Source organism: Pagrus pagrus (genome assembly GCF_965226575.1).
Source record: "Pagrus pagrus genome assembly, chromosome: 9".
Classification (NCBI taxonomy): domain Eukaryota; kingdom Metazoa; phylum Chordata; class Actinopteri; order Spariformes; family Sparidae; genus Pagrus; species Pagrus pagrus.
Genome location: NC_140193.1, coordinates 1056845 through 1079477, shown reverse-complemented (window position 1 = coordinate 1079477; position 22633 = coordinate 1056845). Strand labels below are relative to the sequence as shown.

General features: G+C 44.2%; 1 protein-coding gene and 1 long non-coding RNA gene across 3 annotated transcripts in view; one reads left to right on the top strand and one right to left on the bottom strand.

Annotated features, from left to right (window-relative positions):
• Window positions 1-22633, top strand: part of zeb2a (zinc finger E-box binding homeobox 2a) — a 60666-nt gene that overhangs the window by 7515 nt on the left and 30518 nt on the right. The window lies entirely within an intron of this gene.
• Window positions 17839-21318, bottom strand: LOC311262627. The gene is made up of 3 exons (XR_014623281.1): window positions 20715-21318; window positions 18512-19005; window positions 17839-17987 (listed from the first exon to the last, which is right to left on the bottom strand). It is a non-coding gene; the product is annotated as an uncharacterized lncRNA (long non-coding RNA).

The following is a 22633-nucleotide window of genomic DNA, read 5'->3' as shown; positions in this document are numbered from 1 at the left end:
GGAGCTGTTTTATTGTTAAGAAAAGCAGATTATCTTTATTCACCTTCATCCCCCTCCTCACCCGTCGTCACCCCCCCTCCAGGATTTAGGCAGATTTACTTCACCAACACCTCTGGTTGGACAGCGGAGGAGGAGCCGGGGCCCCGCTCTGGGAAGAAGGGGCCTTTTGTTCGGGGAGGTGCAGCAGATAAAGCTGCAGCGGGCAGAGACACATTATATTAACAACAGGAAGTCTGGTTAATACACCCCCCCCACACCACCCCGCCAAAATAAAACACACAGAGGACAACAAGAGCACCAGCGTCTGCGGGCGCGAGCCACCACAGAGTGACATCATAGTGACATCACAGTCCCATGACCTGTCATCGTTCCTGTTCGTCGTAGTTAACAGACTTATTTGTTTTACTCGGTGGTTTTATGGTTTTCTCATTTTGTCGCCTGAAGAGAGAATCAGAGATCTGTTCGGATTATTTCCTTTTTTATGATTTAAACGATTTGGAGATGTTTTATTTACTCGACTTAAGTGGATTCACATTGTTTGATTCAAGATTTCTTTCTTTGCCAGTTTTTGGGAAACGTTAGTGTTTTTTTTATTAATGACAGTTTTGGTTACGAGACTTTTATTTTCAGTGTTGTAGTATTTAGATTTTTGACTCTAGTGGTTAAATGTTCTCGTTTTGTCGCCTCTAGAGATTTTGAGACTTGTTTGAATTTTCTTCTCCTGGACTCTAGTGGACGCAGAGTTTGTAAAAACATTTTATTTTTACTTTTGTAATTTGTGTAGTTTCAAGATTGTTTCTAGAAAAAGTCCTGAAAAGTAAATAAATAACTTTCAAGCACCTTTAAAGAGCAAAACGTCACAAACAGCAGCACATGTAGACATAAAGACGACGCAGGAAGATTAAATCATGATAAAGTAGTCGTCATGTTGTCGACTGGCGTGTCCTTCAGTCTCTACATCTACAGATCAGTACAACGCCGCCCTCCTCCACCTGCCTGTCTCCACCTCCACAGCTCTGATAACATCTGTCACACACATTACTGCTCTCTTCTTCTTCTTCTTCTTCTTCTTCTTCTTCTTCTTCTTCTCTCACACAAAGCTCGTCACTGTGCCGCCAACAACAAAAACTCCTCAGACGTCTCCTACGCCTCCCATGATGCATCAGTGCAGTGGAATGGTGTTGGTGTAAAAACTCCTCTGGTGTTTGAATGTTTCAAGGTGACTGACATGCGTGTATTGTCATATCGCCTCCCCCCTCCTCCCCCCTCCTCCCCCGTTCATGTTGCCATGTGCACATTTTCTTCATGAGTGAGCTCGGAGTCGCCCGGTGACATTTTGTCGCCGTTAGCCTAAACAGGCCGGATTCACCAAGGTCAGAGCGGAGGTACGTCACTGCAGAGACGAGGAGGACGCTCGCTGATAACACTGAAATAACAAACACTAACAGAGACGTTCAGGACGGAAACACTGAGACAAACAAAGAGAGACGGCACAAGACAAACTGCTTTAAACAGTTTTAAAATAAAATGACACGTTTCGGACGTTTGAGTTTTATTCACTTCTGAATGAAAAACACTTTTCTATATTTTTAGTTTACTTTTAGTCTTGTGGATATTTTCCCACAATGCAACACTCAGTTCATTTAAAGGAATGAAAAGCAGCTGATACGAGAAAATAATTAGACATTTTCTCGAAACAATTCTTCACTTGTTTAACTTAACAACTGTTAGAGTCTAGTTATTATTTAACTGTTTTACATTTTTGTCATACTTTGTATTCATTTTACTGCATTTATCTTATTCATTTTAATGGTTCTTTGCAACTTGTATTTTATTACAATTTTCTTGTTTTATTTGTTGGACTTTTTTGTCTTTTTCAAATTTTTTATAAATTATTTTATAATATTGTTACTTCCCCCTTTTTTGGACAAACTACTATTTTTTACAATATTAGTTTTTTTAGTTCTGATCAGTTTTGATGTTTTCAGTGTTGAAGAGTTGTGGTTTGTGGCGCGTCTACCTGCTGTGGCTGCATCACAACAGGTGAACAGGTGAGTCTGACCTCAGGTTTGATCTGAGACAATAATTCAGACTTGTTCTTCTGATGACTGTCGACCATCAGAGGTCGTCACAGAGAAACAAACCTGTTCAGGTTCTGTGTGAATCCGCTGCACTTGTTCTCGTTGGCCCCTCCCTCATCGGAACGGTTCGTTTGATTGGCCGAGCTCCTGCGGCAAGGTCACACACATATGGAACAATCAATAACGGATGGCTGGATTAAGGTGTCATGACATCTGTGTGTCCAGACCGCCAGCGTACGGCTGAATGACTCGACCCCCCCGAACGCCCCCCTGTACCTCTGTCCCATAGCTGCAGGCTCCGCCCACCTCTGTGTCTGTTTGAAATCAATCCAATCAGAGCTCAGCTGTCGCTCACTTCAGACACACTCTGGTTCTGTTGCTGCTGTTCTGTTGTTATGAACGCTGTGTTGTCCAACTGTCACTGAACGTCTCAGGACAGCAGTGAGCAGGTACAGGTGTGTCGAACATCTGCATCCTCAGCAACAACACTGTGAGAAGGATCATGAGTATTTAGTCGACTAAAGAGAAACTTCAGCTTATGTAATATCTGTGAACCCGAGAACAGAAGCTGCAGGTGTCTTTTTTAGTGGCGGGCCACAGGAAGTGAGTCCACACTGAGCTTCAACTGCAGAAAACAGTAAGTGCATCAATATCACGAAACCAATGATGCATACAGAAAAAAGGTCAACTTGTTAGAAACCACTCAAAAGTTATTCACTGTTGTCGGATTAGAAATTAATCTTCATCGTCAAAAAAGACTCAAAAATGCATCGTCAGCACTTCAGAGCTGACAAGAAGCGACTCAACGCGTCACTGGAAGTATCGCAAAAGAAACAAAAGTGTGTCGTCATCGTAGAAAACCACTCAGACTTTTGTCAGAAGTCTGAAAAATGTACCGACACCACACGACCCAGTCACCAGAACCAGTCAGCGATGTTCCTTTCTTCAAACCACAGATGTGTTGACATTTTATGATTCTTTAGGTTCATTTTTCATTGTGTGTTTTCACAGCGTTGTGTTAACGCTCTGGTTCGTGTTGACACAAGAACTTCTGAGTTATCATTAAAAACATCCAGTGGTTTCACGCTTACAGATGTTGAAACTCAGCCTTGAACAGTGGTCTCTGGCCTCTCACTGGAGCAGATGTGAACGTGTCATCGGGCTGAACCAGGTTTTAAAATGTCTGCTGCTCTGATGAACACTTGGCTGCTCCACTCTGACAGTAAAACCAGCTTCTAGTTTCCTGATTCGAGCAGCTGAACAGTTGACTTCTTCTCCTCTGATGACTCCTCTCCTCTCAGTCAGAGTTTGAGTCTCGTGGAGGAGTTCAGTGACTTCACCTCTTGTGTCCAGGAGGATTTGTCCGTCCACTTGGTCTCTCCGTTCTCAGAGCGTAAACCTCCTCAGGCCAGATCAGATCAGCAGGGTTTCAGGCCGCGATGAAAGGACACCACTTCCTGGTCACAGATCTACCAATTAGAGTAATGAGGCTGAGGAGCGCTGCTCGGTGCGACCCGGCAGCCTCGGGGGGAAGTCCTGCTGAAGTGACCTCTGAGTCTGAGGTATCTGAGCTGACACTCCTGTCAAAGCTGCTCCGCAGAGTCCGGCTGAAGGAAACTTCTCCTCCACCTCTGCAGCCTCGGTGAGACCGCTGAGCTGCAGCGTGACCGGCGAGACACGAACACCAGAGACGAGCCAGAGAGACGGACCAGGGAGACCAGGGAAGGACCAGAGAGACCAGAAACGGACCAGAGAGACCAGAGAGACGGACCAGAGAGACGGACCAGGGAGACCAGAGAGACGGACCAGAGAGACCAGAGAGACGGACCAGAGAGACGGACCAGGGAGACCAGAGAGACGAACCAGAGAGACGGACCAGAGAGACGGACCAGGGAGACCAGAGACGGACCAGAGAGACGAACCAGAGAGACGAACCAGAGAGACGAACCAGAGAGACGGACCAGAGAGACGGACCAGAGAGACCAGAGAGACCAGAGAGACCAGACTGATCAACAAGGAAACAAACCACATGAAAGTTCTGACCCACCATGACACAGGTATCAGACGGTGTTGAGTTTCCCTGACTCAGCTCGTCATAATCATATCGACCCTGCATCAAAGATATGTTTCAGTTTAAACTTAAAGATACTCGTGGCCGTCGACTCCTTAATGTCTTTACATTGTTTAATATAATAAGTAGCTGCTAAAAGTAGTAATGATGAATTAATTAATCAAAAATGTTTATTCATCTCAAACAGTCGTCTTCATCCAACTGACGCAAAAATGCATCGTTACTGTTGAAAAACACAAAATGTCCGAGAAAGTCAACATCAACATACAGATAATGGTGATTGTTGAGTCTTTACAGCTCTCATCATTCTCAGTTTGCTCTGATTGGTTGTTTCAGTGGGCGGGGCCTTGAATGATGTCGGAGGCTGAGTTTCATGGACACTTTAACATTTCTGTCCATCTTATTGTCCTCACACACACACACACACACACACACACACACACACACACACACACACTCATTCAGGTTTGTGAGTGACAGCTGGAGTCTGATGAAGGGTTACGGCTGTCGGACATTTTTATTGAGCTAAACGGCGTGACGGGGAGTTTTGTTTAACTACGAATAAAAGAGACAACACTGTGTGTGTGTGTGTGTGTGTGTGTGTGTGTGTGTGTGTGTGTGTGTGTGTGTCTATCTAAAACCTCAACTCTACATTTTTGTCCAGATTTTGGAAAAGTTGACATTCAGGTGTTAATTAAACTGTGGTCAGGACATTCAAAGATGCATTATTAGTGCCAGAACAGACGACCGCAGACATTAACATCAACTCTACAGAAGACGTCTTCATTCAAACGACACAAAACTACGTCAGTACGATCCACGAAGGCTCAGAGTGAAACAAATGATGCACCAGAAGTGGCAAATTGCACCAACTGAAGAAATAAAAAAATCCATCATCAAAAATCTAAAAAGTTCTTTCCTTCCTAGTGTTTTCATCTAAAACGACTGTAAAATGAATCATCATGACAGTTTGTGATTTAATTGAATTAATTCACTGCAAAATGTTGTTGATAAAAACAAAGCGTCTCTAAAATGCACCGAAGTTTAGAGAGTTTATTCGTCTTTGTGTTTCTGCTGCTGACGTCCGCCTCACGCTCCTTCCTGCACCTTCACATCTTCCCATTGGATCAATCCCATAATGCATTTTTTTCATCCCGTCTTGTTTCCCACGGTGACGGGCCGCATCAGTCGTCCACCTTGTAGCCGAGCGGCTGTGAGAAGTCTCGTGCGTGTTTTCTGAGCCGGCACAACCTTGTTTGCTGTGGGATTACCAGACTTTGGTCTGAGGGGGGCGGGCGGTGTAAAGGTAGCCATGGGGAGGACCCCCTGTGGGCCAGGAATGCCGGTCAGGTCAGGGGAGGAGAGCCGGGGGAGGCGGGGGGGACACTCGGGGATGGGGCAGGTGCCTTTGTGAGTCCTGTCAGCCATCAAAGGAGCAGGCAGAGCTGAAAAGGTTAGCGGAGGAGAATAATCCCCCCTCCCGACCCGAACCAACCCCCCCAGCCCCAAATATCCTCCCAGCCTTCAGCCTGAACTGAGGCTGACAGACGCTTCATTCTCCTGCACTCTGCTGCTTTTGTCCACAGTGATTTATTACAGCTGAACACAGAGACGAGCTGCAGACAGATGTGTTCAAACTGCACCATCATGTCCACCAACGCTGAGCCGGAGAGACTCAGGAGCAGTCAGGAGCAGCTCCTCATCATCAACATGCTTCACCATCACCTGAAACTTTACAGGAACGGCCCACGAGAACTGAATGTTTTCACATTTAAAGTAAAAATGTCAAATAATGTCCCACATTAACTCAGAGATACACACACACACGTCATGGCACATAAACATCACATTTACTTGTTTATTCCACATTTTCACATGTGAACTAAAGCTTTGACATGTGAAAAGAAAATAATGTCACATGTGAACGTGTGATTTTTTTACGTGAAGAAGCAAATTTATGTGATTTAATGTGATTTAATGTGATTTAATGTGCCATGATTTCTCTCCTTGTGTGTCAATCATGCGAAAAAGCCCAAAGAACATGTGAACGTATGTGATTCACAAACTTTATTCACATGTGAATCAGATTTTCCAAACGTGAAAACAAAACATGAAATCATAAGTTTGCTCCTCATGATGATAAAATATGAGCTGCACAGTTTAAAGTGAGTAAAGATGTAAAACGACTCGCTGATAAATTAAACCGCACCGTCACTCTCAACAGAGACTCAGTCAACAATTAATCCAGACACAATGCATGCTGGGAAGTATGCTAATGAGCAAACAGTGTTTGTAAACAATGTGATGTGATGCGTTCAGTGAACCCTCGGCTGGACGTCTGGTCGGCTCGGTGGAGTTTAAACCCGTCGGACTGAACCGGGTCAGTGATTCAGGATCAGTTGGTGAAATTAAATTGATTATGAGAGTGAACATTAGTTCTTTATCGATCAGCAGGAGAACTTTCTGATCCGTTGCTCCACTTGTTCGTGTTCGTAAACAGTTTTCACTTCTTCTTTGGTTATCATGAAGCCCTTATTCTGAAAGTGACTTCCTGTCCAGTCTGGACCTGATCCCCGTGTGTCTTCAGTGGGTCTGTCCTCCTGTAGCTCCTGTGTTTGGGTGGTGATGTTGATGGTGGTGTAGGTGGAGGGGGGGTGTACCTCCGTGGGGATGTTGGGGGTGAGGTGGGGGTGAGGTGGGGTGAGGTGGGGTGAGGTGGGGGTGTACAGGTTGCGTCATGGGACCCGAGGTGTCCCCTTTTGTGCAGCCTGTCAAACGTGGTTAACATGCGGCCATTTATCTCCTGAACCCCCCCGGGTGCACAATGGTCTGGGTGAGCCAGGGCCGACGGCGGGGGGAGGCTGGGGGAGGCGGGGGGAGGGGGTGAGGGAGGGTGAAGCAGGGGCTTTAGTTGTTCCCCCTGCCTCCTCTCTTTCTCTCTCTCTCCCACTCTCTCTTTCTCTCCCTCCATCTTGTTGTCTCTGACCCCGCCTCCCCCGTCCCCTCCTCCCCCCCGGTCCTCCCTCTTGGCTGCACTCAGCCCTTCTGTCATTGTTGGTTTCATTATTTGCCCCCGGGCCGCTCCTCGCTGCGGTTCAGGCGTTATCTGACAAGGTGCTTCAGAATGTCGGCCGCCGCTGCCAGACAGATTGGACCTTGTGAATGTGTCGGAGCTGAGCGCGCCCAGGAGCGCCGCCACCGCCGCCACCGCCGAAACAATGAGCTGGATTGTTGGTTCCCACCGACTCACCCTCACCCCTCCCTCCTCACCCCTCTGCTGCTCTGTAGCCTCCAGCAGTAACAGTTGTACCTGACAATAAACCTCCACGTTTACAAGCTGCAGCCTCACAGCTGAGCGACGTCCAGCAGTACGACTCGCGCCGGGTTTAGTTCTGCTACGAGAAATGATCTCGACTCAGTGCGTCGAGTCGAACACAGAACTTTGTAGATCTGAATAAAACCAAGGACTCACAACTTTGTGTTGAGTTTTTATCAAAGAATCAAAAACATCAGGACTTCGGCGCTCGTCGTGTTTCTTAGAGCGATGTGGTTGAGAGGTTAGCAACTTCATTCAGTGAATACGAACCCTGTTATTGTTGCTTAGCCACCCAGAGCGTCAGTTACTATGATACTTAGTTACTTTCTCTGGTTCTGCCAAGCAGCAGAACTATCAGCTGTAATCGTTTCCCTGGTGACCTCCTCAGGAAACATGTGGATTTCTAGTTCTGGTTCTGCTTCCAGAGTGTTGCAGTCTAGAACCAGAATCCAGACATGAACGGTATCAGTCCAGTTCTCAGCATTCACAACCACAAGTTCTTCAGAAATTGCGTTCTCAGATGAAACTGTATTTCGGTTCAGAACCGGTCGTCATGATTTGCAGTCAGAACTCAAATTCTGGAACTTTCCAGTTTCCAGAAGGTCTCAAAGGTCAAAACTCTGAGTTTTGTTGAATATTTCCATGTGATGCAGCTGAGCTGCAGTAAAAATACAGCGGAGCTGCATCAGCATGATACACGACGTCTCTGTATTTATACACGTGTCTGAGCCAGTGAACTGTCTGGAAGTGAGTGTAGGAAACCTGAAGGTTCATCTGAGAGGGAAATGAAGACGTGCAGCAGCAGCGTCTTTAATTCTGACTGAAATAAACACTCTGGTCTGTAAATCTGCAGCGAGATGTGCTCAGGTTTTGTTTGTAACATTACCATTTTGAATAGTATTTCATTGTGTAGGCTAAGACAGCGAGCGCAGGCACAGCGGCTTGTACTCGGTGGTTTGCAGTGGTTCTAATGTGGCAGATAAAACCCCCAGCTTTGATATCGCCTGCTCCAATAAGCCCCTTCAGCCTGCCAGCACCTGCCAACGGGGAGGTATGCATTCATCTCCCCCCTAACAGGATTATACTGCTCTGTAATTGATTCATTTGCAGTGAGGGGAGGTGACAGTGCTTTGGAAATGAGAGTTTAGGTAACAGGCGCCCCAGAATTCAACCGACTCCATGTGTCAATTTTATTACATCAGTCCAGATGAACTTGAAAGGCCGGCTTTGTGCGCGCTCATTGGCTGTTTGTGTCTCGCTCAAAGGGACCAGATTCAATGGAGGTCATTGATGTGTGTGTGCTTTTTCTTTTCTTTCCTTCCCTCACCGGTCACTGTGTGTTTACACTGCGCCGTGTGTCTGTATCGCTGTTTGTGGCGGCCATGTTGCGACGCGTCTCTGATCAGTTTTTTTGTCGGATCGATGTGACACAGATGAAGCATGTTAACGTCTGGATCAGTTCACACATGGATTGAGGTGCAACCGTGATGATGTGACAGGAAAACAGGCGAAACCGGGTCGATCAATAACTCGCTCTGAAAAAGCTGAAATCCGGTCAGTCAGGGTCAAACATGGAGGTTAAAGACAGCAGAGTGAAAACACATATTTATGTCAGTGACGTGTTTTACTGCAGACGAGTTTTAGCCCAAATCATCCGTGTAGCTCATCATCTGTGGTGCTACAAGCTAACAGTTTAGCAAACAATGTGTGAAGTGATAACAGGCTCCAGGCTATCACTTTAGCATTCTGTGTTAAAAGTGGCCTACATGCCAACACTTTAAAAAAGTTAGCTTCATGCTAACAATTGAGATTATTTTGGCATACTACACATCAGCGTTGCATGCTAACAACATGAGGTACTTTAAGTACTAAACTTTAGTATTCAGTGTGTTGACTGACAGCAGCCTCCATGCTAACAACTTAGCCACATCTTTTTACTTTTGCATTTTGACTGTTAGTGGGCTAAATGCTAACACCTACACAATTGTGCTACTTTGTGGAATAGCATTGATAGTAGTGGTAGTTTTCATCCTAACACGTCTTCATTGTGTTGATTGGCAGAAGGTTTGTGTTTAACACTTAGTTAACATCTAGCACGTGGCTAACAGCTGTGCTGAGTGACAGCAGGCGTCATGTTTATCAGCTACATCAGGTTAAAAGATTGAAGACATTTAAAACATTTATGACAGTTAAACATTTGATGCTGATAGCAGGTTCCATGCTAAGTGTTAGCGCAGGCGCTAAGGCCTGTGTTAACACTTGTTCTACCATATGTTAGAGGGCTTAATAGCCTAGACAGCTAAATGCTAACGGTTAAACTGGAGTTATAACAGCTTTGTGGTGGATCAGGCTACATTATGTTGAGTTAGGCTATGCTAGCTGTATGCTAACACTCAGATATCGTGTTGTTGTTGTAAACATGAGCTGTTGGAGGTTGATGTGTCAGTGGAGTCAGACTGGGAGTAGTGGGAGTCTGTCCAGTTCTTGTGTAAACCAGTTCACCTGAATCTCCCTCAGAGCCCCAGACTCCTAATGAGCCTGGGAAAAGAAAGCCCCCCCCCCCCCCTTCTGGGGCAGAACTAGGTGACCCAGTGGACGCAGCCTGCCCCGGGGTGGTGGTGGCGGTGGAGGGGTCGGGGGGGCGTCTTCACGTCCTCTGAGGAGCGTCTTTTGTCTTCTGGACGTCTGCTGTGTGAAACCAAACTAAATGTGCAGACTGTGAGTTATAAGTGAACCGAACGGAGACGACGAACGAGCAGAGATGTTTATTTCATCACAGACGAGCAGTAGAGACGGAGAGAAGACGGCTTCCTGTCCCTGTTTCTGTGTCGTCTCGTCGTGGCTTGACGCGCCACAATCCTCTTTGGTCCTGAAATCTGGGTTAAATGCAAATTGATCCAAGCGATACCAGACAATAATTACCATCCGACTTATGTATACGTGCAGCAGACCAGAAGAGAATTCAATAAGACCTGGATATGTCTGCACTGTAGCCCCCATTCAAGTCAATCACAGCAGTCATTACTGAGACACAAACAAAGGACGCTGTGTCCACCGGGGACGAGGTGTTGTAACCTTCAACTGACGCTGTGGACAGACACCCGACGCTCATCAGAACCTTCAGATAAATCACTCCAAATATTTTTATTTCTGTCACGTTAAAGTTCAAAGTAACTCAGACGGATGTCGAGACACTGACGGGTTTAAAAAGAAAGAAGTAATGAGGACATTGAGAGACTCTGTCCTCCAACATGTTTATTCTGGTGTCAGCCGGGTCCGGTCCACATCAGGTCTCACAGACAAGTTCACAGAACCAAAGACGAAACCAGTGTTTGAATCCTTCTGTTACTTTTATCATCTCTCAGTGAACTGATCCCGTAAATGTCACAAAACTGTAAAACATGCAGCTGCAGTATTTCCCCAAAGCTCAAGCTGTCTTTAAATGCACGGATGAAATGTAACTGAGTACTTTTACTTTACTTGAGTATTTTTATTTCCCACTCTACCACATTCTGGAGACACATGTTCAGTGTAATGTGATAACAATAAAACAGCAGCAGAATCTGATCAATCAAACAAAGAATCGATCACGACACGTCTGCTGATCGACTCGTTGGGTGATCAGTGCTGTCAGATCCTCTGAGGACAGCGTGTTCATTCAGTTTCAACAGATATTCATTATCGTCCTCATTCATATGAGACAGTTTGACCTCCAGTTAATGTCATTTTAACAACAAGTTAAAACAAATGACTGGAGACTTGGAAGTGAAAGACTCGATGACTCGTCTGTGTTCATTCATGTTTTCAGTTTAGTTTTCTAGTCTCTGTGTCAGTACAGATAATAATCATAACAAGTCAGATCAACTGTCCAATTATATGATTATTAGAAACAATCAGTCTGATTATAAAGATCCGACACTCGACTTGTTTTAAATGAACATTTACAGTCCTGCTGTCATTGAATGTGCTGATGTGACTCTGCTCATGTCACTAACTCTTCTTCTTCTTCTTCTTCTTCTTCTTCTTCCTCTTCTTTTCTCCGGTGCTGTTGTGCTGCGTCGCCTCAACCTGAAACAAACTCGTGGTGTGAAAAAGCAGGTAAGGAAGCAAACGTCGATAAAAACAGTCACACTCTGAGAGTTTCCTCTTTTCTGTGTCGACACTGAAGTGTCCTTGAGGCCGAGTTCCCCTCGGCTGCTGTAATCTGCTGACACGTTGTTTCACGGGGTTTTGTTGACCTCGTCACCACACTGTTGGTTCTTCTTCTGTTTCTGAGAACACACACACACACACACACACACACACACACACACACACACACACACCTTCCCGTTATGCCCTCACACTCTTTAATTTCCTTTTCTTCTTTCACACTTCCCACTTCTCTAACGTCGCCTCCTCTCTACCTTCTTCACTCTCTGATTCTTCTGCCTTGTTGTTTGAGTTGTCAGAAATCATCAGTCGCAGCTGTGTGACGTCTTTAACATGCTTTACTTTGAGATTGGCTCATACTGAATTATGCATGAGAAGAAACTCTTGTTTTTCTTTATTTCTGGGTTCATGATTTTTAATTTTCTGATGTAAATGTGTCGTCTTTACTTCTTTACGTTCAGTCAGAACGAACTGAGACTCTGTTTGTCGTCGTGGCATCATGAGGTGATTCAGCTCGGTGTGTCCGGGTCGGTTTCCTCTGCTTCACTCACACAATGACATTCAGACAATAGTCCTTCAGCTTCATGTCAACAGTTTGTGTTTGGACTTTTCCTGTTTCAACATGAGGAGCACAAAGTCAGATCCATAACGAGACTCCAGAACCCAGGACACATGTCACACTGCCTCATACACACTGGACTGTTAAAGTTAAAGGTAGAGTCAGCAGGATTTGTCCCAGCTGTTCCTGAACGCGCCACAAAGATAGTTGATAGTTGAGTCTCATTCCCAGGACGTCAAATAGCCACATGTTGGGTTGGTAAAGCGTCCCGAGCAGCAACAAAGAGAGAAAATAAGAAACTCTCTGCAGATACGAGACACTAACACGCCTTTTCTCCCCATTCAGCCTCCCTCTCTGTCTGTTCACGTCTTTCACGTCTTTGCTTCGTCTCGCTGCGTCTGCCGTGCGTGATGTGCTCTGATAGGTCGACATCAGTCTGTGATGTTGGGAAATAACAATAATCCATAATTCACCTCAAATGCATCAAACTAAAGTAACGAGGCTGTTTGAAGCTGTGAGGAGGAGAAAGTTCAGATGTTTGTGTTCAGATGTAGAGAGGGAAAGTCTCAGAGATACTCAGGTACAGGACAGATACCTGAAACATGTACTGAAGTACAGTAATGAAGTATTTGTACTTTGTTACTTCCCACCTCTGATGGTGACACCTGTAATGCTGAAGTATTCAAAAGGCTTCACAATATGATAATAGTGATTAAGATCGAAGACAAGGACTCAAAATAAATAATACATAATAAACTGAAACACTGCAGCGTCTTTGAAACTTCTTCTTCTTCTTCTTCTTCTTCTTCTGTGTCACCTTCACTTCACTTCCTCTTTTCTCACCTTGGTCAGATGTTAAAATAGCTGCTGCTCGTCTGTCTGAAGGTGTTTAACTGCTCTACAGACCGACACCTCTGTGAGATCTGTGACATTTACAGTAAACTCAGATCCACGTTGAGTTCTGGTCGGTCTCCTGCGCTGAGGTCTGCTAACGAGCCGAGAACAGGAAGTGTGTCAGCGTTGTGTTAGAAGAAGAAGAGACGAGCGTTCCCTCAGGTGGAGGGGGAGTCGCCGCTGCAGCAGAAACTTTATTAGACTCATTAAACATTCATCAAACATTATCAGAACATTGTTTTTGTTAAAGTAAATTTGGTTTTGCTCCATTTCAGCTGAAAATGGTCCATCTGGAGAGGAAACATGTTCAGTGTGCAGACAGAAGGAAGATAAACTAATGTTGTATAGTGACATATAAACACTGGTGTTTTTCACTTCATTGTGTTTGTGTATTAGTGAATGATGAATTAGTTTCAGGCTGGACTGTGATTGGTTCGTTGTGTCACTGTAACAGAGACCAGCAGAGCCGTTGAACAGGGCGTGGAGTCACACCACATCACATATGATGCCTGTATGCGTACGCAGCCTGGCTCCACAGCTGCACCACCAGCTGTTTCTTCACTGACAACAAAACAATCATATTTTATAATTTACTGTGAGAAACCACTGTGTCTGATGTGTTTTGGTGAACGAGAAGCAACCCGCTTAGTTTTGTACACATTTGCATAATTTGTAAATCTGTTGAGTTTGAAAGGATGCAGCTCCTGATGTGTTGGAGGTCTGAGAATGGAGCCCTGTGGGACGCCACCAGCGACTTCCTACACATCAGATTTCTATTTGTCAAACAGTTTGCAGCTGAAACAGACTGAAAACTTCAAATCAAACCTTTCAACACTCAACAAGCTCAGTACAACACAATAATTTACTGAAACGACTTTTCAATCAGAAACATGATTATTGATCTGACCAGACATTCGGTGTCAGTCTTCAGTCTTTGGTTCAGCGTCTGAAATGTGAAGATTTGCTGCTCATTACAGTAACTGAAGAGTCTCTGGGTTTTGGACTGTTGGTCGGACCAGAGCAGACTTCTGAAGTACGGTTCGTCTGACAGCGTTATAAATATCAGAACTGCTTCAGATAACACCTTCGTTTCTGGGCTCGGCAAGTATGCAAGTCGACACACTGATCTGATACCGCGTGATTTATTTATTAAAAACTTGACCCAATACTACAAATATATATTTATATATATTAACACACTGCTATCAAATTAGTACTTGATATCAGCCAACACACAAAGTCTAAGTATCTAAATCGGTATCGGTAAGGAAGAAATGTGACCTACAATTTGAAGATTTTTTTGACATTTAATCGACTAAACAATCGATTAATTGTGAAAATAAGTGTCAGATTAACAGATGATGAAGAAACTGTGGTTTCTGCAGCAGGAACTGTGACACGAAACGTCTCCTGGTGAAGTGTTTGTGGTGTTTCAGTGAACAGAGGTCAGTTTGTGTGTGAACGACCTCTCACAGCCTCTTCAGACCCTCCTCCTCTTCTTCTTCTTCTTCTTCTTCTTCTTCTGATTTAGCCCCACTCACTCTCTCACACTCAGGATGTCAAAGGAAAGCGTCTTGAGAAAATTGCGGCACAGACTCGAGTCTGATGATGTTCAACAAACGAGTCGCTTTGCTTAAACGCTTTAATTGGTGGAGAGGGTGGCGGATAAAAGGCTTTTATTTTGAAGTGCAGCGAGAGTGTGGCTGGAGAGGATTAAAAATGTCCCCGCGCTCTGACTGCAGCGGGACGGGTTTGGGTTTCAAAGTGTTCCCCCCCCCCCCCCCCCTCCTCCCCCTCCTCCCCCGCCTCCCGTCTGAATGGCAGTGAACATGGGGGGGTTGTTAGATGTAATCTGCTCGTAATAGAAAGATTTATTGGCCTTTTCACCTCCAACACACACACACTGTATCATCTTACACTGTAAGAAACACTCGGCTCAAACAGACAGAAAACTAATCACCAAATATTATTAAAGAATCGTTAGTAAGACGGTCGACTCGTCTGGAGTCAGATCTGATGTTTAACACTCGATCTTTTTGTTTTAGTCGACAGTTTTCACTTTTATCTGATGTTTGGCTGATTCAGTTATTGATCGCTTCATTCTCACCAGACAGACGACGACTTGATTTACTTTGTGATTGACGTAAAAATCTAAGTTGTTTCTTGTTTTGAGTCAAATAGTTTTTATTTTGTGGATCGTTTATTTCTTTTCTGATATTTATTGACATCAGTCAGTGTTGATCAAAATCAATTCAGGACTTTATCGTCTCTGATCACGTGTCAATTTAGTAAAACCTTTTATGATGTCATCTTTTAATACACTCAATTACTTACTGATTAACGGAGGAAAGAATCAATCATCGATCAATTATGACGATTTCAAATTCAAAAATCATTATGATGTTAACTATAACACACACACACACACACACACACACACACACGAACACAGAGACACCCACACAAACACACACACTCGAGCAGCCATACCCAAATAGTTCAACGACCTCGTGGTTACATTCCTATCAGGTTTCTACAAGGAGGGGCTGGTGTGTGTGTGTGTGTGTGTGTGTGTTTCAGTGTGTGTGTTACACTGTGTGTGTGTGTGTGTGTGTGTGTGTGTGTGTGTGTGTGTGTGTGTGTGTTACAGTGTGTGAAGTAAAGTCTAAAGCAGGAGTGATGGCAGCATGGGTCAGGAATGAACGGCGACGGAGACGATCTTCTATTTCAGTCCATCTGTGCACACACACAGACACACACACAGACATACACACACACACACACACACACACACACACACACACACACACACAGACACACACCTCCACAGCTGGATTAACACCTGCAGGACCCCTCACACAGTTTGTTGAGGTAAAAGTAGAAATAAAACAGCAGAGAGCCGTGCTGTAGTGACCGAGGCAGCAGAGCGTGAAGAAGAAGAAACAGGCGGTCGTCTTTATCTCCGTGACGATGGTCGTAAAGATCATGGAGGTGTGACATCACAGCGTGACATCACAGAGCGTGTGTGTGTGTGTGTCTGCAGGTCGGTCATAAGGAAACCATTTGAACACGGATTATTAAACTGTGTTAAAGCGTCACGCTGATGTTCTGTGAACGCTTCACCTCATTGGTTCTCTGTTCAAACACCTGAAATCAGCTGGTGACAATCAGCTGGTCACAGTCTGACTCCATGGTTTCAGGAACCAAACAGGAAGTAGCATCAAGTTGTTTTAGAGCTGAAAAACTCTTTCAAAGCTAATTTATTCTTCTGTCTGCGTGACACATGATTTTATCTGCCAACGATCAGTTTCAGGCCTCTTACAGATCTGAACTTCTGCTCACCGACGGTTGTTTCTTTCTGGTGGTTTGAGTGAAAAGATTAGATTAAACAAAATATGAGATTAAACATCATCTTCCTACAAAGCCTCCTTTATAGCTGGAAAGAATGTGAGTTTGATGTTTGCAGCTGTACAGTAATAACAAACACAACGAACCGTCTTCAACATATTTCCTCAGAGTCACAACTCCCAAAAACACACGACAAAACATGAGGTTATTCATTCATTTAGTCTCTAAAGGAGACGTGAAAGCAGATAGAATGGTGCCAGGCTGCCAGCATGACCGCAGCCTGGCACCAAAAAAACAGCATAACATGTGAAACCTGTGGAGGCAAAAGTTCACAATCTCCATTTTGTCATTGAGGTGTCTCTTGTCACGCAAGCTGTTTATTGTTTAATCCATCGCGGAAGTTGGTATTTTCAAGTCGATATTCCCAACTTCCACTCTCAAAGCAGCGTATTTGCTCGGAAAACCATGGACGCCTGCTACAAACTGATGTTTGTTAAGTCTCTGAACTTCACAACCAACTACAGCAGCTGATTTAACTGACTAGGGCACTTAAAAAGAGACAGGAAAATGCTTTGGTCAAGCTTAAATGTTACTGAATGGAAATGAAAATGGTGATTTATCCACCCCCGAAAAGTCCAAATCTGACCTGGTGACAGGCGTGAAAACAACTAGAAATAACTTAAAGTAAAGGCCAATCTTCTCCCTGGTGGACTGGTTTGGTTATGTCGGTGGTAGAGAGGCATCAATACTAAAATGAGACTGTTTCATAAGCAGTTATACGCTTCTTATAGTTCGTTAACGACTGCACAGAAGACAGATTAATACAGTGACATCGTCTGCATAGAGGAGGACTATTCTAACGTTTTCACTTCACTTTTTCTAAAAAAAATCCAAACCCAAAATAAATGTTGTCTGTCAGCAGGATTATTACTGAGTTTATTTACAGAAGAAATTAAATGTGCACATGTGAATGTAACCTGAAAGGACAGCCCCCCCACCCCCCCACCCCCAACAGGAAGATATCAACATCTGATTCATCAATGTGATCATTTTGATCCTTGTTCAATCAACTACAGACTAAAATGACTTTATAATACGTAAACTGTTTTACAGCGTAGTCCCGATAGTTTCTTACTTAATCTGTAACTCAGTGCGGTCGTAAACATTAACACCATAACGAGCAGTGTTCAGGTTGTTGTTCAGTTTGTGTGGCTGTGACTTCAGACAGCGTCCTCGGAGCTCAGAGCATGATGAGGTTTCCTTTTGTTTGAGCTCCTGCTGCCGACTGTGCTCCAACAAAAGGACCAGCGTTTATGACCGAGGCCTGCTGGGCTGAAGGAAGCCCCGACCCCCTCCTCACCCCTCCTCACCCTCCTCACCCCTCCTCACCCTCCTCACCCTCCCCCGTCTGTCCTCCTCTGCAGGTTCAGTCTCAGAAAACAGAAGTGGTTGTTTTTAGTTTGGAGCAGGTAATGAAGGCGTTGTGTAATCTCATTTTCAGGAAGTTGAAGCATCACTCCTCCTCACTCCTCTCTGCTGTCAACTTTCAACATGACAAATGAGTCACTGTCAGGAAGAGAAGAAAATAGTTTAAAAAGTTGTCAAAAATACATAAACCAGGTCCTGGTTTTGGTCTGTTTGGTCGGATTGATCCTTTAACCTCTTTAATCAAAAAAGAACATGTTGTCCTGAAGTTTGTGGCTGCGGAGACGTGAAGTCAGCTGTGCAACAGATTAAAGATCTGTGTGATCGATCAGAACATGTGAACAGTTCTCGGGATCTAATAACGACCTGTTTTAGTTTTTGAGGAAATTCTTTCTCAGATTTCTTTGAGTTTGAGTCGTTTTCTGCAGCGTGAACTGAATCTTTAGTGGCTCTTCACTAGAATCTGCTGCTGAAGTTTAAATCTTCAGTTCCTGTGATATTTTGTGACAATATCAGAATTTTTGACCTGAAAAAATAGTTTTATATAATATTAACATTTGGCACATAATGTCCTGATGAGTGGAAATATGTATTTTAAGTCACAGGAAAAAATTTTCAAAACATCAGTAAAGTCTGGATTTCTCTTACTTCAAAAATATTTCTACCTGTCGAGTTTTCTGAGATTAGAAGGATTTTCACAGCGTTGATGTTCGGTGTCCACTGCAGTCTATATTTCAAAATTACATATTGAATCATAAAAAAGTTATCGTTACTGCAGAATCGTAGAAAAAGTGACGACTTGTTTCTGTTGTGGCTGTTAAAGTTAGTCAAACCAAATAAAGAAAAATAAAGCGTGCAAAGATGAAAAGGGAATAAAACTCAAGTCAATGTTGGAACGATCTTTTTACGGTCTGTAGATTTGAGTCCTTTTAGTCGAAGCTGCTGCTGATGAAGATGAAGCTGATGTTGAAGCTGACAGGTGATTGGTCCTGAGCGGCCCTGTTTCTCTCTCTGATGTTTCCTGTTACTCGTCCGTCTGGTTAAAAACCACTAATGGCTCTTTAATCCACCGACTCTCCTCCGAGTCGTTCAGCTGATGTTAACGAGCAGCGTGCGGTCGACAGCAGCGAGGAAACGCTCGATGAGTTTTACTGGAAGCCTGAGAGACAAACAGGGAGAGAACAGAGACTCCAGGATCAGTCCAACGTTATTATATATTTATAAACATGAGAGGAAAATAATAATTCAATCATGATAACAGCCACACTTTGTCCTGATGATAATCAGCTGTTGTTTGATGGTTCAAGATGCAAATATTGATCAGTTAACAAGTAAATCAAGTCCTGATTTTATCTTTAGCTTCTAGATTTTCTATTATCGATTCATCTGCAGATTATTTTCTCAGTGAATTGATTCATAATTGAATCTCTAAAACGTCTCGTTTCATCACAAACCCAAATAATTCATCACGATAAAAAACGAATCAATCGATTTTCTCGTTTTTACCCAGAAAAGTTTTACATGTTTGAATCTTTACACCTTTAAATAAATCTTTAAATGGTTTTCCTCCATCCTGTCGGAGCTGTCTGGTGTTCAGAGGGTTAATAAACCCTCTGCAGCGTCTGTGAGGCATTCAGGTGTCCTCGGTTCTGGTCGGACTGGACACCAGCAGGATTTACTGGGAGCTGATTGGTGTTTTTCTCTGTGAAGCTGCGACAGGAAGTGGAGACACCTCTCAGCTCTGAGGTACAATGGAGACCACATCGCGGTAACACTGGGCTCATTGTACCGACACCCTCCTCCTCCCACCTCTCCCCCTCCCTCCCCCCTGACTCCCCCTCTGACTCCCCCCTCAGCTCTTATTGTCAGGGGGGAGATGTTCAGGACAGCAGCAGCATCACAATCAGACCTCAGAGAGTCTGAGAACCAGATCAGTCTGCAGGTTTCTACACCGAGGCTGTCGGCACACATTCATGAGGCCGTTTCACCGGAGCTCAGCGAGTATCGCTCACGATGAAGTACTTCTACGAGTATGAGTATCATCACGTGTCCATAGCGACACTCGTTGAAGTTTATTCATTCAAACTGATAAAGAAGAAGTTCTGTGAATATCCTGCGATCAGAATCATTGATCTGAAGCTCCGTCATGATCAGTGTGGTCAAAAGTACTCGAGTAAAAGTCAAAAGATTACTTTGGTAAAAGTGAAAGTCACATAAGATCATTTACATAAACGTCATTAAAAATGTTTCTGTCTGGGATATATAGGTACTCCATTACTGTAACTCCACCACATTTATTAGATTACTTTAGTTACTTTTACATTCCAGAGTGAGATTTAACACTGTTTGTCTTGTGTATTTATAAACACACATACAGTACTTGAGTAAATGTACTTAGTTACATTCCATCACTGTATAAGACACAGTTTGTTTTTTGTTCATTTTTTTTTTTGATTAGCAAAATATTTGGCAATTAATTTGATTAATGAATCGACTAGTCGTTGCAGCTCTGTTGGTAATATAATATATATAATATATAATATAATATGTATAATATATAATATATATAATATATAATATAATATGTATGATATATAACGACATCAGTATCAGCTCGTGTGTTCATGTTTAAATCTCTGATGCAACACTTTGTAATGTAAACGAAGAGGGTCAGATTCGTTTCCTGTCGATCAACATATTAGTTCATGTGTGAGTCTGTCAGCCAATAGCGGCGCAGTATTCCCTGCGTCGTCCTGACTGTCCTGGTTAACGATGAGTCAGCGAGCAGAGGCGAGGTCTGCTCATCGGGGGTGAAGGACAAACAGGAAGTGAGGTGTCGTCGGAGCGGCTCGGCGCTCGCGGTCGCACCTTTGGACTGACAGATGTGTTCATCCATCATGTGACCTGGGAACGACTCCGCCGGGGGAGGCAGGGTAACCCGCCCCCCTCCTCGCTGTGGATGGCGTGGAGGCCCTCTGAGGTGACGGGAGCTGACAGGCGCTCGCTCCTCCGGGTCAAAGTTTCCAGTTAAGTGGACGAACGGCTGCAGGGCGCAAAAATCACTCAAATGACTGAGGAACCGTCACTTCGTCCCTCGCGGCCTCTCTGACTCACTGACAGGCTGTCGACCAATCAGAGCAGCTGAGGGGACCAGGTCAGGTGACTGACACCTGGAAACACCTGCTGACTCAACTAGACTGTGGTCTTCTGGTTGGCGGCTCATGTTTGGTTGTCATGGTTGTGTTGTTGGTGTTTCCAGGTGGTTTCTTTGGTTCCTTTGGTTGCCGTGGTGATGTTGTTGCTGCAGCGTGATGTTTTGTTGCCAGGCAGATCGTTGCTCAGGTGTTTCTGGATGAGATGTTGAAACTCGACATTATTCAGAGCAAAAGAAGAAGTTGTGTTGTGTAATCGCCTGTTTCCAGAGTCGCGACCTGTTTGTCATAAGTTTATGAACATTTCAAATTAAATTGAGTTTTTTTACCGTCAGAACAAAAAGGTGCCAAACGTCGACTTTCCCTGAACTGAGAGTAAATGTGGAAACTGATGAGCGCTGCGGTTTCTTCTTCTTCTCCTGTTTGTCAGTCGGTGGTACTCGTGTCCGGCTGCAGGTTTTGGTGAGTCGACGTTAAAGTGACTCCGTCAGCAGTTTCACTACTGCAAACTGTTCCAGGAACAGATCCAACAATACCTCTGAGGACCGGTCAGTGTGAAGCAATACCTGACACTGTGTGTGTGTGTGTGTGTGTGTGTGTGTGTGTGTGTGTGTGTGTGGGGGGGGGGGGGGGGGGGTGTTAATCAGAGCTCGTTAGGCAGGAGGAGGGGCCTATCTTGAATATTAACGAGGATGTGTGTGTGTGTTTTGTCTCATTAATGACTCTGATGTTCAAAGTGTTTGAACGACTCCGATTTCTTCTTTTGGAGAAACTGTCCAATCATGAGTCGCCCTGATAATTAGCTGTTATTCAGGCGCACACTGATCACAACGCCCACCGTCGATTAAAACCAAAGTCTTTACAGCAGCAGTGTCGATAAAGTTTCTGATTTGAACAGGAAACCTGCTGCGTGTTTGAGGGAGGAGTCAGTTACCTCACTGAGAAGTTGAAGGTGTTCAGCCTGCAGCGTTAAACTCTGAACGATGCATTTCCTGTTAATACTTCACAATAAAAGTAGACTTGTTTTGTGACATTACACCATTTTGTTCTTCACTCTGTTACATTATGGTTTGATACTTATCATTAACATTATTTACATGTTGGTTACTTCTCCTTTACGTCACACTGTGACATCATCACTTGTCTCCTTTAACGTAACAACACGTCTTCAGCGTTGCATCTTGTTTCATTTTGTTTTATTACGTTCAGTGAAAAGACGTATTCTGATCTCTCATATCAGTTTCAGTTGAGCCACCTGTTGACATCACGAGGCAGGCCGCTCAGTCGTCTGTGTTCTGATGTCAGGGTTCTGGTCCAGATGTGGCTGATTGATTTGTTTCACTTGTGGTCAAAAAGTCAGAAACCAATCTGAATCTGAAGTCTGAAGGTCAAACTGGACCGTCCTGGATCAGGATCAGGATCAGGATCAATCTGGTGGTCCTGATCCAGCACAGACCTGTGAGGTGTAGAAGTGGAGTGTGAGTGGTGTCAGCCGCCTGCCTGCTGCCGCTCGCAGCAGAAACACACAGAAATATAAAGTTTGTTGCAGCAGCGGGAAGTTAAAACACCTGCAGTCATGAATTATTAGCAGAGAGAAGTTTGAGCAGGAAGAAGAAGGTATTCATCGGAGGGATT